At 42.8% G+C, this 16,256-nt stretch overlaps 1 protein-coding gene across 6 annotated transcripts in view; it reads left to right on the top strand.

Moving 5' to 3' along the window:
- Positions 1–16,256, top strand: part of CLEC16A (C-type lectin domain containing 16A) — a 429,136-nt gene that overhangs the window by 310,443 nt on the left and 102,437 nt on the right. The gene's annotated exons all lie outside the window — the stretch shown is intronic.

Here is a 16,256-nt window from a genome sequence, read left to right on the forward strand (position 1 = left end):
TTTTGCGTCATTGTCGTGCTGGGTGACCCAGACCCAACCTATTTTTAATGTCCTGTCAGAGGGAATGAGGTTGTAACTCAGGATTTTATGGTACATGGCTCCATTCATTGTCCCATTGATGCGGTGAAGTAGTCCTGTGCCCTTAGCAGAGAAATACCTAAAAAACATAATGTTTCCACCTCTATGCTTGACATTGGGGACGGTGTTCTTTAGGTCATAGGCAGCATTTCTCTTCCTCCAAACACAGTGAGTTCAGTTAAAGCCAAAGAGTAGGGCTGGGCGAAGCCTTCGGTGTTCGGGAGACTCGCCCGACCGTTTTGTAAAGTTCGTGTTTGGGTTCTAATATAACGCAAACTTGCGTCCGAACCCCGAACTTGGAGTTTACAGTTATGTGATGGGGCGGGGGGGCTGTAAAATAAAGAATATAGTTAATAATAAACATTGTCATTATACTTACATGTCTCGCGACGCGTCCTGCACTCTGTCTCCCGCCACTTCTCCTTCCAAGTATGATCATCGCTGTGCCGCCCGGTAACCAAAGGACCTTACGTGATGTCATTGCATGTAACCAGTCACGTATGAATTTTGTATTATCTCATTGGCAGACTGGTCACATGGCTATGACATCATGCTAGGTCCTGTCAGTGCATCTTGTCAGTACTCTGTGCTTGCCCAAGCAGCTCAGTACTCTGTATTCTCTGCGAGCGCCGTGTACCGGCAAGATGTTTGGGCACATGCTTGGCTCCCCGTCCCTGCATGTCGGCGTTCTTTACAGAGTCAGCCCACATGCAGGGATTGGCTGCCACAGCTGATGAATCTTGGCTCCCAGAATCGGGTGATCGGAAATCACCGTTGCCATAGTAACTCGCCGGTCAGGTTACTACGGCAGCGCTGACATCACCGCTTACCAACCCGCAGCTTCTGCTCACTCATTGAGTGATTACACATCACAAGGTAGCAGAAGCGTTCTTCCTCCCCTGTGCTGTCGGATATAGCAGAGCTGCAGGGGTTGAAGAAGAAAGAAGACAGAAGACCAGGATCGTGGAGGGGTGAGGGAGTAATAAAGATGAATTCTCTTAAGTGTGTCTGTGTATTTATTTCTAATAGTGTCTGTGTATTTATTTCTACTAAAGTATTTTTTCTCTGTATTGTCTTTTTTTTTTTTTAACCCTTTATTGGAAATTCTTAATGGCCGGGTCAAACTTGCCTGACATTAGAAATTTCTGGCTTAATACTAGCTGGTAAAACAAAGCTGGTATTAACCCCTTATTACCCAGCGTGCCACCAAGCATCAGGAGGGCTGGAAAAGTTGGATACAGTGCCAGAAGATGGCGCTTCTATGAACGTGCCATTTTGTGGGGCAGCTGCAGACTGCAATTCGCAGCGGGGGGAGCCAGAAAGCTTGGGCCACCCTACACTGCGAATTTCAGTTCCCAGCTGTCTAGTTGCACCTGGCTGGACACAAAAATGGGGCGAAGCCCATGTTGTTTTTTTTTTTTTTTAATTATTTCATGAATTCATGAAATAATTAAAAAAAAAAAAAATGGGTTTCCCTATATTTTTGGTTCCCAGCCGGGTACAAATAGGCAGCTGGGGGTTGGGGGCAGCGCGTACTTGCCTGCTGTACCTGGCTAGCATACAAAAATATGGCGAAGCCCACGTCATTTTTATTCTAGTTTTTTTGGCAAAAAAAACAGAAAAAAAGTCTTTCCTGGATTCTCTATTTCCATTGAAGGTAACACCAAGCAGTGGGGGTTAGCAGCCTGTAGCTGCTTGGATTACTCTTAGCTAGCAATACAAAAAATGCAGCGGGAGCCCACGCATTTTTTTTTTTAAGTATTTATTTAAATAACTAAAAAAAAGGGCTTCCCTGTATTTTGATTGCCTGACATCACCGTATTGTAAAAATAAATCATTAAAAAAAGACGTACCGCTCCCCAGTATTTTTGATTCTCAGCACAGATAAAGCGGATGGCTACGAGCTGCCACCCCCATCTGCCTGGCGTTACCTTGGCTGCAAACAAAATACAGGGAAGCCCATTAATTTTTTTTTTCTTAAAAAAAAATATTTGTGTGGGCTCCCGCCGTATTTTGATCGCCAGTCAGGTAAAGCCAGGCAGCAAGGGGGCTGGGATTCTCGGCAGCCCGCAGCTGCTCCTGGAAATGGCACATTGTTTCTTAGTGCCATTTCCAGGTGCTTTACCCGGCTCGTCCAGCGGCCGTGATGGCGGTAGCTCGCTAAGTAATAAAGGGGTTAATACCAGCTTTGTATTCTTAGATGGTACTAAGCCCGGAGTTCATGGTGTCACGCCAAAGTAGACATGGCCACCATGAATTTCTAGGAGATAAAATAAAAAACACAACACAGAGTTGTTGTTTTTTATTAGAAATAAAACAAAAAAAATTTAGAGATTCCATCTTTATTATAAAAAAAATCCTTAGTCCGACGTAATCCACTGGGACAGCAAAGTTCGCTTCATCACTCTGCGCAGACACAGTCTATACACAGTGAGAAGCAAAGAACAAAGTCAACTCTGCTTCATCACTGTGCACAGACAGTGTCTATACACAGTGAGAAGCACAGAGAGCCATGTCAGGTCTGCTACATCGTTCTGGACAAAGCGATGAAGCAGAGGCTGACAGGGGATGATTGCACTTGCGTCTCGCAGTGCATTACCCCACTCTCCCTGTCAGCAGCGCCTCAGCTGGGGAAATACATGCAGCTGACTTGCTGCCATCGGGAGATTGTGCACCGTGATGTGATGACATTTGTATCACGGCGCACCAGGACCTTTGATGACGTCATACTCACGTGACCAGTCTGTAGCCAATGACGTAATACAACATTCACACGTGACTGGTCACATGGCTATGATGTCACTGTCACGGCAGGCAGCAATGATCGGACGGACGGGGAAGCAGAAGCACTGGGAGGCAGAGCCTGCAGGACGTGTCGCGTGACCTGTAAGTATGATCAGAATTTTTTTTTAATAACGTGCTTTTTTTTTTTTTTTAATAACAACCCCTGGACCCGAACTGTAACACGAACATCCTAGAAAGCTTGTACTCGGGGTCATGTGCATGAACACCCATGTGTTCGGTACGGACCCCAAACTTTACAGTTGGGTTCGCCCATCCCTACCAAAGAGCTCTATTTTTGCCTCCTCTGACCATAGCACCATCTCTCAATCACTCTCAGAATCATCCAGGTGTTCATTGGGAAACTTCAGACGGGACTGCACATGTGCCTTCTTGATCAGTGGGACTTTGCGGGCACTGCAGGATTTTTTTTTCCATTTTTTTTTATATAACTGCAAAACATGGCCATAAAATATTAATAAGCCAAAAACAGTTTGACTGCAGCAGTACACTAGATAACCAAAGTCACCCATAACATAAAGTAAAAAAACAACAGCCAAGATGTTAAGCCATGCTTGTTGGACTTTTAAGTTTTTTTTAGGGGGGAAAAGAAAAATAGATGGAGAAAGAGAAGATGGGGGAGTGCATAAGAGAGGGGCGAATAGAGGGATAGAAACATATATAAAGGCAAGGGAAAGGGAGGTAGGGAGGGCCGGGGAGAAGAGGGAGGGTGAAGTCCACATGGAAAACATAAAACAAAGACTGACCTAAAACAGGAGTCAATCTGAAACAGGTATCTAGGAGGACCCGATGATCAATCCGAGACTATCCAATTACTGAATTCACTGGAGTATTTAAACTCAATCCAGTAATACCAAGTTTTGTAGAAGACCTCATATCTGTTGTAGAGAGAGGCCGTCAGGTCCTCCATGTACACCGAGTCATTCAATCTGTTCGCCCACATAACCAGACTTGGAGGGACAGAAGACCTCCATGTCATAGGGATACAGGCTCTGACCGCCATTACCAAGAATCTGTATAAAGACAGTCTGTAAGATTGAAGAGCAAACTCAGAATTGAAGAAGAAAAAGTTCAGGGCCCAAGGTCTGTGTAGTACCTGTCACCAACCTGATAACACCCCTCATTCCATCTCAAAACTGCTACAATGCCAGACACAACCAAAAAATATTCAGAAAATCGCCCTCCCCCACCCCACATCTCCAACATTTAGGGTCCATAGAAGGATACATCTTGGGAAGTTTAGTCTGAAGCCCATACTACCTAAATAGACACTTATAATTTGCTTTAGAGCTGATAATGTCTTATGGGCCAGGGAGAGAACCTTATCCCTCTGTTCTGATGAAAGGGAAACCCCGAGGTCTCTTTCCCAGAGTAACAGATAACAGGGAGGCGGAAGATCTGTAGAGTTGACTAAAATAAAATGTGTTATATCAAGAGAGTATCTAAGTGCCCCACCCCCTTTCAGACATAGCTTCTCAAAACATGTTGGTGGTCTGGAAAATAGCCTGTAGTTAGGGAGAGTACTCAGAAAGTACCATAGTTGGATAGAATGCCTATTACCCAAACGACAAGGAACCGAAAAAGACCAGAAGTCTTCCACCATGGGCCAGGCATCTTCAAAGTCAATCTGGAATGCTCCGAATCTGCCTCTGGACATCCACAGTCGGAACACTGGATCTGACAACCCCAGTCTGAAATCTGGAGAGCCAATAATTGGTGAGAGGGGAGAAGGAGTTAGGGATAAGAGACCTGTGTATCTCTGAGCTAGAACAACACAACAAGGTGGTGCTAATTGTGGGATGACACTTCAGGACAGAGATTGAGAGATGGGGATCCACGGGAGAGCGGCCAGTGGATTATCAGAAATGCTCTGCTCAATTGACACCCATAGATAAGTGGAAGAATGTCTGCACCAATATATCACTTTAGCCAAGTGTGCAGTGAGGTAGTAAATTTTAAGGTCTGGGAGGCCCAGGCCTCCCCTGGCCTTAGGCGTACGCAATAGGAAATGGGCCAATCTTGCTAGCGGAACTGCAGGATTTTAATCCATTACGGCGTAATGTGTTACCAATGGTTTTCTTGGTGACAGTGGTCCCAGCTGCCGTCAGATCATTAACAAGTTCCCCCCATGTAGTTTTAGGCTGATCTCTCACATTCCTCATGATCTTGGATACCCCACAAGGTGAGATTTTGCATGGAGCCCCAGATTGATGTCGATTGACACTCATTTTGTATTTCTTCCATTTTCTTACTAACCAACAGTTGTCTCCTTCTCACCCAGCTTCTTACTTAAGGTTTTTGGGAATCTTAAGGTGAAGGAGAGGGAGGCATTGGACACATTGAGGGATGATGCAATTGTCATAAAGCCATCTGACAAAGGCGACAACCTGGTTATGACCATGACCCACAGCCAGTATAAAAAGATGTGCTGACATTTTGGACAATAGGGACACATATGGAATTATGAGGAGAGATCCGACTGTGGGGTTTAACCAGGTACTCTATTCATTGCTCGAAGAAGCTTTGAATCAGAAACTGATTTCAAAAAGTGAAATGGATTTTATGTACTCAAAATTTCCAGTGTTACCAGTCTTTTGCTCTCTGCCAAAGGTGCAAAAGGGGGTGGACCTCTTGCGTGGACGTCCGATAGTGTCGGGGATCGACTCCTTTACACAGAATAGCAGCATCTATGTGGACAGGGTGCTGAGAAACTTTGTCACAGCACTACCCTCATTTTTGCGAGATACCTCGGACTTGCTTATGAAACTGGAGGATGTGGTGATTGGGGATGATGTCTTCTTTGCTTCAATTGATGTTGAGACTCTCTATAGTTGTATCCCACATGAACTGGGTATCATTGCGGTGGAGCACTTTCTCAGCACGAGAGGTACACAGTTTGCTGCACATAATAAATTTGTGACTGTCCTTCTTGACTTTATCCTCAAGCACAATATCTTTAGATTCGATGGGAGGTTTTTCCACCAGCTCAGGGGTACAGCAATGGGGAGCCCATGTGCTCCCACATATGCTAACCTGTACCTGGGCTGGTGGGTGGACACCATTGTTTTTAGTGAGGAGACATAATGGTGGGGCCCCCATATAACATTCTGGGGGCGTTATATCGATGATGTGCTGGTATTGTGGTCAGGTGGGGAAGGAGAATTCAATAGGTTTGTGGATGATTTAAACAAGAATAAATTGGGTCTGAGATTTACCTCGGACTTCAAAAAGGATAGAATTGATTTTTTGGATATATCAATCTTCAGGGGTGCTCAAGGAAAACTCCAAACCAGGACTTTCCGCAAGCCCACATCAACAAATAGCTTTCTCCACTGGCAAAGCCATCATCCCTTGAGCTTGAGGAGAGGCATACCGAGAGGACAATATCTTCGGATGAGAAGAAACTGTTCCTCTGACATGGATTTTTACCACCAAGCAAAAGATCTGAGAAAGAGGTTATTATACAGGGTTTATCCAGATCAGGTTCTCAGTGCAGCCTACAACAATGCAGTCGAAACACCGAGAAGTGCCACTTTGCAGACGAGAGCTAACAATGCTACCCAAGTGATGAGGATCATCGAGGATTTCGATGATCATTCAGAGGAAGTAAGCATTATTACGGATTATCAGCAAATACTGGGATATATTAAAGGCTGATCCAGATATTGCTGACTCTATAGCCCCTTCTCCATCTATCACAATTAGACGAGGTTGGACCATTCGAGACAGGCTGGTCCATAGTAACTATTCTTCTCCCTCTGGATCGACGTGGCTTGATAACAGAAGAGTGGGCACTTTTAGGTGCAGGAGATGCACCTTCTGTAAATACGTGAAACGGGGAGATCATTTCCTCAGTGAGACAACAGAGAGAGTGTACAACAATAGGCATTTTGCCAATTGTAGTACGGTCGGTGTTGTTTACCTCTTTAAATGTGATTACAGGAAGGAATATATAGGGAAGACTAAACATGAATTTTAAAAAACGGATAGGTGATCACATTGGGGACATCAGAAATGCTAGGGATACCCCTATTTCGAGGCATGTTAGGATGGAGCATGGGGGTAGCCTGGACTGTTTTGCCTTTAATGCTATTGAGGTAGTCCCACCACCGGACAGGGGTGGTAACTGGGACAGACTAATTCTGCAGAGGGAGGCCCAGTGAATTCACAGGATGCGGACTGTGAATCCATCTGGCCTCAACGGAACAGCTACACTTTGGCTGCTTTCTTTAGGTTTCACTATTTCATATTTTTAATTTTTTTAGTATATTCTATTTGTGTCCTTTGTGTCTGGCCCACTGCCCTGACCAATTTTCATAGTCTGTTTCCTGTCATGCCCATTGTTCCGCAAGGGATCTGGCTCTATTTATTTACCTTAATTCTAGGTGTAATCTTTAGCCATCTGTGTTATTATTAATGGGATTAACGGTTTCCATTATCCTCTTGTTCTCTTTCTCCCCTTCTGACATACCTCCTTGCTTGAACTTTCTGACCCCCTCAATTTACAATAAAACACTGTGCTTTAAGAGGTCTGTTGTTATCTTATAAGCCTCTAGCGACTGAGTACTTTCTTTTTTCTGCGCATGTCTGATAGGAAGGCGCTGATGGCAGGATGCGGGTGGTGACTGTGTGCATCGGTGCCTCCCTGTATGCGTTCCAGACTGGGATGCAGGCTGTGCGCATGCGCGAAGTCGCGTCATTGGGGATTCCCCGATCACGTGACCGCAGTATACCACAATGCGGAAGTGATGCATCCGGACATGCGTGCCCCGCTGGAGCACATGTTCTAAGGATGAATAGGCACCGAGGGGTTAATTGAATCCACTGCAGGTGACATCAGATAAGGTATGTCTTTAGAAACCTGCGATTTGTATGTGGGCGTTTCCTTTTCCCCTTGAACTTGCACCTTCATTGTTTGACCGCATCTGGGCTGGAGGGTGAGGACACGAGGAACCGAGAAATGGCTGTATAAGGCTACTTTCACATTGCATTTTTCCCTACGTCCACAGGTCCCGTCGGGGCATCCGTCTGAACTGCCCCTCCCCCACTCTGCAAAGCGTGCTCCGGACGCAAGCACCCGACAGGGCCATTCACTGTTATGGAGCGCACTGCGTTAGCATGTGCTCTGTTTTGTGCCATTTTTTGCACATATACGTTTCTGCAGACAGACACCCGAACGTAGAGGAGAGGAGGGCGCTCCATAACAGTGAATGGCCCCGTCGGGCGCATGCGTCTGGAGCACGCTTTGCAGTGGGGGAGGGGCGGTCCGGACGGATGCCCCGACTGGACCTGTGGACGTAGGGAAAAATGCAATGTGAAAGGGGCCTTAGGGAATCTGGATCCGTTTTTCATCCAGGGAGTCCTTTGAGGAATGTCCTGCATCTGATGAACACGGAGTTTAAGATAAGTGGCTAACACCTTATTTTTTGAATGGTGGCTACCTTTGTTCTTTTCTAAGCCTGTCTCCATTGCTATTTGAACAGATTCTGTGATTAACCCTTGATAGCGTTATGGTTGCCAGGATACTGGTAGTTTGATATTGAGACCTTGAATTGGACAGATTCAGGTATTATTTGATTCCCAGTGTTTCATAGGACTACCAGCATTTATTAATGTATTAGCGCTTTTTCTTTGAACTAACGCCTTAATCCACTCCTGAGGAACCTGATAGATGAGGGGAAACGCGTCGGGTGGTTTCCGTTTGAAACCACTTGAAAATAACTGAGTGGTTATTTGTTTGGGCCATTGCACCCTGCTATATTCCCAATTTAATCACATTGGTTAGCTTATCCTTATCATCTACTCATATATTAGATTTGATTGTTGGTTCATTGTTGGATTATTTAATCCTTGCTAGTACTATCACCTTTATACCTGCTAGGGTCGCATTAGGGTCTGAAGGGATAGTCGTCGTTGAGCGGGGGCGCCAACTGCGCAGGCTATAGGGTGCCAACCTCCGCTGCAAGGAAGGGGCGAGTTTAGGACAATATAAGGGCTAGCCCCCCCCACCCCCCTCCCTTGTACTGTACGAATTTTTTATTGAAGGTTGAATTGTAATTCTTGAAACATAGGTGTTGGGATTTACCCCTCCCCCTTTTTTAAAAAAAATTTGGATTTTAATAAAATTGTGATCTTTAGGAGTTTTTTTGCTTTAAGTTTTCACGTATGCACTTCTAAATTATTTGGTCTATGTTTACTTATGGTTTTGTAGCCCATTCTAGCATTGTGCAGGAATATGATTTTGTCCCTGACATCCTTAGAAAGCTCTTTGGTCTTGCCCATGTTGTAGAGGTTAGAGTCTGACTGAGTGTGTGGACATGAGTCTCTTATACAGGTGACAATTTACAGCTGTCTGTAATGCAGGTAATGAGTTGATTAGGAGAGGCTAACTGGTCTGTAGGAGCCAGAACTTTTAGGCTATGTGCCCACGAGATATTCAGTATATAGCAACATTTCACCGGAGAAGATATTATAAATCATAGTTACATAGTTACTTAGGTTGAAAAAAGACCTAGGTCCATCTAGTTCAACCTTCCTCCACCAGTTCTACATTTAGTTACTAAGCCATTTATAACCAACAATGTTTTGTGTACTGAGGAAATCATCCAGCCCTTTTTTAAAAGCTGTTATAGTATCTGCCATTACTACCTCTTGTGGTAGTGTATTCCACAGTCTGACTGCTCTAACTGTAAAGAACCCTTTCCTATTTAGCTGTTGGAATCGCTTTTCTTCCACTCGCAGTGAGTGCCCCCTGGTCCTTAGTATTGTCTTTGGAAGAAATAAGTCATGTGCCAGTCCTTTATATTGACCACACATGTATTTATACATATAAATGAGATCTCCTCTGAGACGTCTTTTTTCTAAGCTAAACATATCTAACTTTTTCAACCTGTCATCATATGGGAGGCCTTCCATTCCTTGTAATAGTCTAGTTGCCCGCCTTTGAACTGACTCTAACTTCTGAATGTCCTTTTTAAAATGTGGAGCCCAAAACTGGATCCCGTATTCCAGATGTGGCCTTACAAGTGATTTATAGAGGGGTAACAATACGTTGGGATCACGGGATCTAATCTCTCTTTTTATACACCTTAAAATCTTGTTTGCTTTAGCAGCTGCTGCTTGACATTGAGTGCTGCTGCTCAGCTTATTTGTAATGAGAATACCCAAGTCCTTCTCCTGTTCTGTAGTCCCGAGTTTACTTCCATTTAATGTATACGCAGCTATAGGATTACTCCGTCCTAGGTGCATTACTTTACATTTATCAACATTAAATCTCATTTGCCAAGTATCTGCCCATTCTGTCATCTTATCCAGATCTTTTTGTAATATTGTACTATCCAGGTCAGTTTTTAATATCCTACATAGTTTGGTGTCATCGGCAAAGACTGACACTGTACTATCAATCCCATCCACAAGGTCATTAATAAAGAGATTAAAAAGAATCGGTCCAAGCACAGATCCCTGCGGCACCCCACTGCTGACTATAGCCCATTTAGAGAATGTCCCATTTATGACTACTCTTTGTTTCCTATCTTTTAGCCAATTCCTTACCCAGTTGCATATTGTGTCCCCTAGTCCTTGCTTCTGGAGCTTTAGTATAAGGCTATTATGTGGTACAGTATCAAATGCCTTTGCAAAGTCCAAATAAATCACATCAGCTGCATTACCAATATCCAGGTTTGAACTTACCCCCTCATAGAACCCCAACAGGTTGGTTAGACACGACTTATCTTTCATGAATCCATGCTGTTTGTCAGTTGTTATATTATTTTCTGCAATATATTTTTGCATGTCATCCCTTAAAATGCCCTCAAAAACTTTGCATACTACTGATGTCAGGCTTACTGGATGGTAGTTGCCTGGATCTACCCTCTTACCTTTCTTAAATATCGGTACCACATCAGCAATCCTCCAATCCTGAGGCACCAACCCTGTTACAAGTGAGTCTAAAAAGATGAGATACAGCGGTCTGTTGATTACGGAGCTCAATTCCCTCAATATTCGTGGATGAATGCCATCTGGCCCTGGGGATTTGTCAATGTTTAATTTACTCAGACGTAGGCGTACTTCATCTTGTGTTAAATTAATTATATCGGGTGGTGGACTTTGATTTTTCACTTGTTGAATGATCCCTGGTACAGTCAGTTCCTTGGTGAATACAGATGAGAAATGCCTATTTAATATCTCAGTCTTTTGTTTGTCCTCTATAACTAACTTATTATATTTTAAGGGGCCGATACTATCCTTTGTTTTCCTTTTGGCATTAATGTATTTATAAAAGATTTTGGGATTTATTTTAATGTCATTGGCGATTTTTGTTTCAGTAGCTAATTTTGCTTGTTTGATTTCTTTTTTACATTTCCTATTGATATCTTTATACTCCTGCAATGCTATTTCTGTATTCTCAGCCTTTAAGATTTTAAATGCCCTTTGTTTTTGTTTTATTATACTTTGTATAGTCTTATTTATCCATAGTGGTTTCTTTTTATTCCTGGACATTTTATTACCAGAGGGTATACGTTTTTTACAGGACTCTAGTAGTATATCCTTAAACTTACCCCATTTATGTTCGGTATCCCCAGTTACCATGACTTTGTCCCAATCTACACATTTAAGTTCGTCCCTTAATTTGTTGAAATCAGCTTTCCTAAAATTCCAGGTTTTAGCATTCCCCCTTTGAAATGTTCTATTGAATATTATGTTGAAGCTTACCATATTATGATCGCTGGTGCCCAAGTGCTCCCGGACCTGTAGATCTGAAATTGTATCCGGTCTATTTGACAGGACCAGATCTAGCAAATTATCTCCCCTGGTCGGTTCACCTACCATCTGAGAGAGGAAATGGTCTTGAATGGTAGATAAGAACTTACAGCTTTTAGCAGAACCAGAAGATTCTATGTCCCACTGAATGTCTGGATAGTTGAAATCCCCCATAATAAGAACCCGATTATTATAATTAGCTGCCTTTTCAATTTGTTCCAGCATTTCACCCTCTATTTGTTCAGGTATGTTAGGAGGCTTATAGCAAACTCCAATTAGCATTTTTCCATTATTCCCCTCCCCATGTACATTTACCCATACTGACTCTACATTGTTGCTGTTCCCCTCAATGTCATCATACAACACAGGTTTTAGGTTAGATTTAATAAATATACACACCCCACCACCTTTTTGGCCTTTCCTGTCCTTCCTAAATGTACTATAACCCTGTATGTTTGTCACCCAGTCATGGCTTTCATCCAGCCAGGTTTCCGTAATGCCCACCACATCATAATCCATGGTTGACATAAGAGTCTCTAATTCATTCATTTTGTTTGCAAGACTTCTTGCATTTGCCAGTAGACATTTAATCCTATTAACACCTTTATTACTCCTAGCCTCCCTACGTTCCTTGTATGTCCCATCCCCCCCTAATCCTTCATTGACCCCTACCGTCTCCCTGTCTCTATCTGCTCTATCTATCCCCTTATTTGCTCCACTACCCTCCCTCCCCCCCGATCCTAGTTTAAAAGCTCCTCCATCCGTCTGACCATTTTCTCCCCCAGCACAGCTGCACCTTCCCCATTGAGGTGCAGCCCGTCCCTACCGTAGAGCCTGTAGCCGACTGAGAAGTCGGCCCAGTTCTCCATGAACCCGAACCCTTCCTTCCTGCACCAATTTCTAAGCCACATATTTATCTCCCTAAGCTCCCGCTGTCTTTCTAGTGACGCTCGTGGCACCGGTAGTATTTCTGAAAACACCACCTTGGAGGTCCTGGACTTCAGCTTCTCTCCTAGTTCCCTGTAATCATTTTTAAGGACCTTCCACCTGCCTCTAACTTTGTCATTAGTACCAATGTGCACCATGACCGCTGGGTTTTCCCCAGCCCGACCCAGCAATCTGTCTATCCGTTCCACAATATGCCGAACCCGAGCAGATATCATTTACTATATACAACAATTTGAGGTACTAAAAAATCACATATTGTGTGTAAATTACACTACCCTTTGGACAAGAGCATTGATAGTGAGATACCATAAGAGTAAATGATATCTGATTTATAATATCTTCTCTGGTGAAATTTTGCTATATGCTGAATATTTCCTGGAATTGAATACCCAATTTGTCTGTGTTTGTCCATGTTATGTGGTTATTGCACTTTTGAACAGGTGAATATTAGACCTTGAGTCGATTTTAATAGATTTAATTAAAAGTTAATTTTTAATTTATTACCACTTTGCTGTATATTGATCTATATCTGGTAATAATTCTCAAAATATGTGCCCACGAGACTATGTACCGGCAGATATTTCCGCAGGTACGTCCGCAGGTTTCCCACAGCAGCTCCCCGGAATCCACAGCGATCCATTGCTGCTGGATTCCAGCAAAATATCTGCGGTAAACCTGCGGATATTCATGCGACTTACTTGCGGAAGACCCAGCCTCTATCTCCATAGTGGAGAGGCGGGACATCCGCAGGTATTTTCGCAGTAATAAGTCACATGTAGTTAAGTCCAGCCTCACGGACATCCGTTGCATATTCCGCAGCCGCACATACTGCAGCATTGATACAGACACTCCCCATCTGCCATAGGATAACATAGAGTGCCTGTACTTGCTAAAACCTGCGGATTTATCTAGAAAATCCAGATAAAACCGCAGGTTTTCCGCGGAAAAATTCAGGGCTGTGGAGTCTGTAAGCCAAACCTTCGACTCCGACTCCGACTCCTCAAATTCTCTTGCACCGGCTCCGACTCCGACTCCGGCTCCGACTCCGACTCCTACATATATTGCTTATAGTTAGGTGAAAAATTTATTGTAGTACATGAATATGTGTATGTGAACATCAGACATTTAATAATTTTTATGATACAATAATCAAGATATTTGGATAGAACATAAAATATATTTATTGGAATACAACTTTAGAACACAAAAAACTGTAATAAATTGTAAATATGTAATACACTATGTAATATACAGTAGATTACATATATATCTTGTGTGTGTGTATATACACTGTATATATATATATATGTATATGTAATATATATATATATATATATATAATATATATATATATTACATATTTACAATTTATTAGTTTTTTGTGTTCTAAAGTTGTATTCCAATAAATATTTTATGTTCTATCCAAATATCTTGATTATTGTATCATAAAAACAATTAAATGTCTGATGTTCACATTGTACTACAATAAATGTTTCACTTAAATATAAGCATTATACTAAATGTTATTATTTAGTAAAATATTCAGCACATTCTGCATTGCACTCCTGTCCCCAATTTATTATATATTTTAGGAGTCGGAGTCGGTGCATTTTATACCGACTCCGACTCCACCAAAATGAGCTCCGACTCCGACTCCACGACTCCGACTCCACAGCCCTGGAAAAATTTGCGGGTACATTGTCCTGTGGGCACATAGCCTTAATGCTTCGTAGGGGATCAAATACTCATTTCTCTCTGCAAAATACAAATAAATACCGTATATATAATTTATACAATGTGATTTTCTGGATTTTATTTTCGATATTCTATCTCTCACTGATAAAATTAACCTACCCTTAAAATAATAGACTGTTCATGTCTTTGTCAGTGGGCAAACTTACAAAATTAGCAAGGGATCAAATAATTATTTCCTCCACTGTATGTGCACATTGCTTCTTTTTCAGGCAGATTATGCCTACAACCCGCCTGAAAAAGACCTTAAATAATGGCCAAAAACAATGAACATCATCCACACACTATGCTGTGCACATTTGTGCCATTTTTCGTTACTTCTTTTACCCTCTTCTGTCCTAGAAAGTTGTGAAGCTGCTAATGCAAGTGACCTTACCATTTTTTTTAGATGGCTTCCACTTAGAAGCCACCATTTTTATTTATAATGTGAAAAGACTTCGGCAGCAAAGCCGCCACCATAATGACAGTAAAGATCCCTAAGAAAATGCTTCAGGAGTTTCTTTTTCTAGAAAAATTATGCAGTAAAGGGTACTTTACACGATGCAATATCGCTATCGATATTGCTAGCGAGCGTACCCACCCCCGTCAGTTGTGCGTCACGGGCAAATCGCTGCCCATGGCGTACAACATTGTTTACACCTGTCACACGGACTTACCTTCCCTGTGACGTCACTCTGGCTGGCGAACCGCCTTTTTTCTAAGGGGGCGGTTCGTGCAACGACACGGCAGCCGTCCAATAGAAGCAGAGGGGCGGAGATGAGTGGGACGAACATCCCGCCCACCTCCTTACTTCCTCATTGCGTGCGGCCGCAGGTACGAAGTTGTTCCTTGTTCATGCGGTGTCACACATAGCGATGTGTGCTGCCGCAGGAACGACAAACAACCTCGCTACTGACCAGACAACAATTTTTGGTAAATAAACGACGTGTCACAGACCAACGATTTTTGCCTCTTTTGTGATCGTTTAAGGTCGTTCATAGGTTTCACACGCTGTGATGCGCCGGATGTGCGTCACTAACGACGTGACCCCGATATCGTTAGCGATGTCGCAGCGTGTAAAGCACCCTTAACTCTGGCATCTTACAGATGCCATGTGAACATGTGCTAAAACCACTTGAAGTTGACAATTAACTTTGAAAACATTTGTAAATTTATGCATCATGGCATGAGCCATAACTGCGTCATCTGAATGGACGCTTGGGGGGGTTTCCTGTACATCGTTAATATATGCGTAGCTTTACTTTTGCTGGGTTTTTTTGTTGTGTGGTATATAGTGGTCTTTTCTTCATGTGCCGCATACACTTCTTTAGAGCTGCGTACTCCAATATTATCAAAATAAAACTGGAGAAACAGGATGTAGACTTTGAATAATTACATCATCGCAAATCCCTGGCGCATGTCCAAGTGTACGGTGAAAGATGACCTCGTGCGCGTCTGACTTTTAGCTCACTCATCATTTCCACAGAAATTAATAGCAATGACAGAAAATACTCCTTTATATGTCTGCTGTAATTGTGAACATCTCTAAAGCGCCTCGAGAGATCTCATTTACTTGTATACAAATTTAGCTTCACATCCGAGAACATTCACTTACTGTAGTGAGACTAATGGTAGGCACACAAGAATAGCAGGAGCCACATCAAACATAATGACACACTATTGTGATACATATATACAGTATAGATACCACTTTATATAGGTCAACATACATTGAGCAAAATAATTTATTTTTTTACAAATGGCTGGTTAGAAAATTAAAAAGTGATAACTCACCCTGAGCTGTTCTGCATAGCTCTTATTCAGAGGATTACCCAGTCCCCAATGGTCCCTGCCACCTGGTCTCCTATTGACACATACGAAAAAGCAAGAAATGCCACCTTAACCAATCCATATCTGAGGCATGTCACCATTCAGGC

The sequence above is a fragment of the Anomaloglossus baeobatrachus genome, chromosome 7 (genome assembly GCF_048569485.1).
Source record: "Anomaloglossus baeobatrachus isolate aAnoBae1 chromosome 7, aAnoBae1.hap1, whole genome shotgun sequence".
In the NCBI taxonomy this organism is placed as follows: Eukaryota; Metazoa; Chordata; class Amphibia; order Anura; family Aromobatidae; genus Anomaloglossus; species Anomaloglossus baeobatrachus.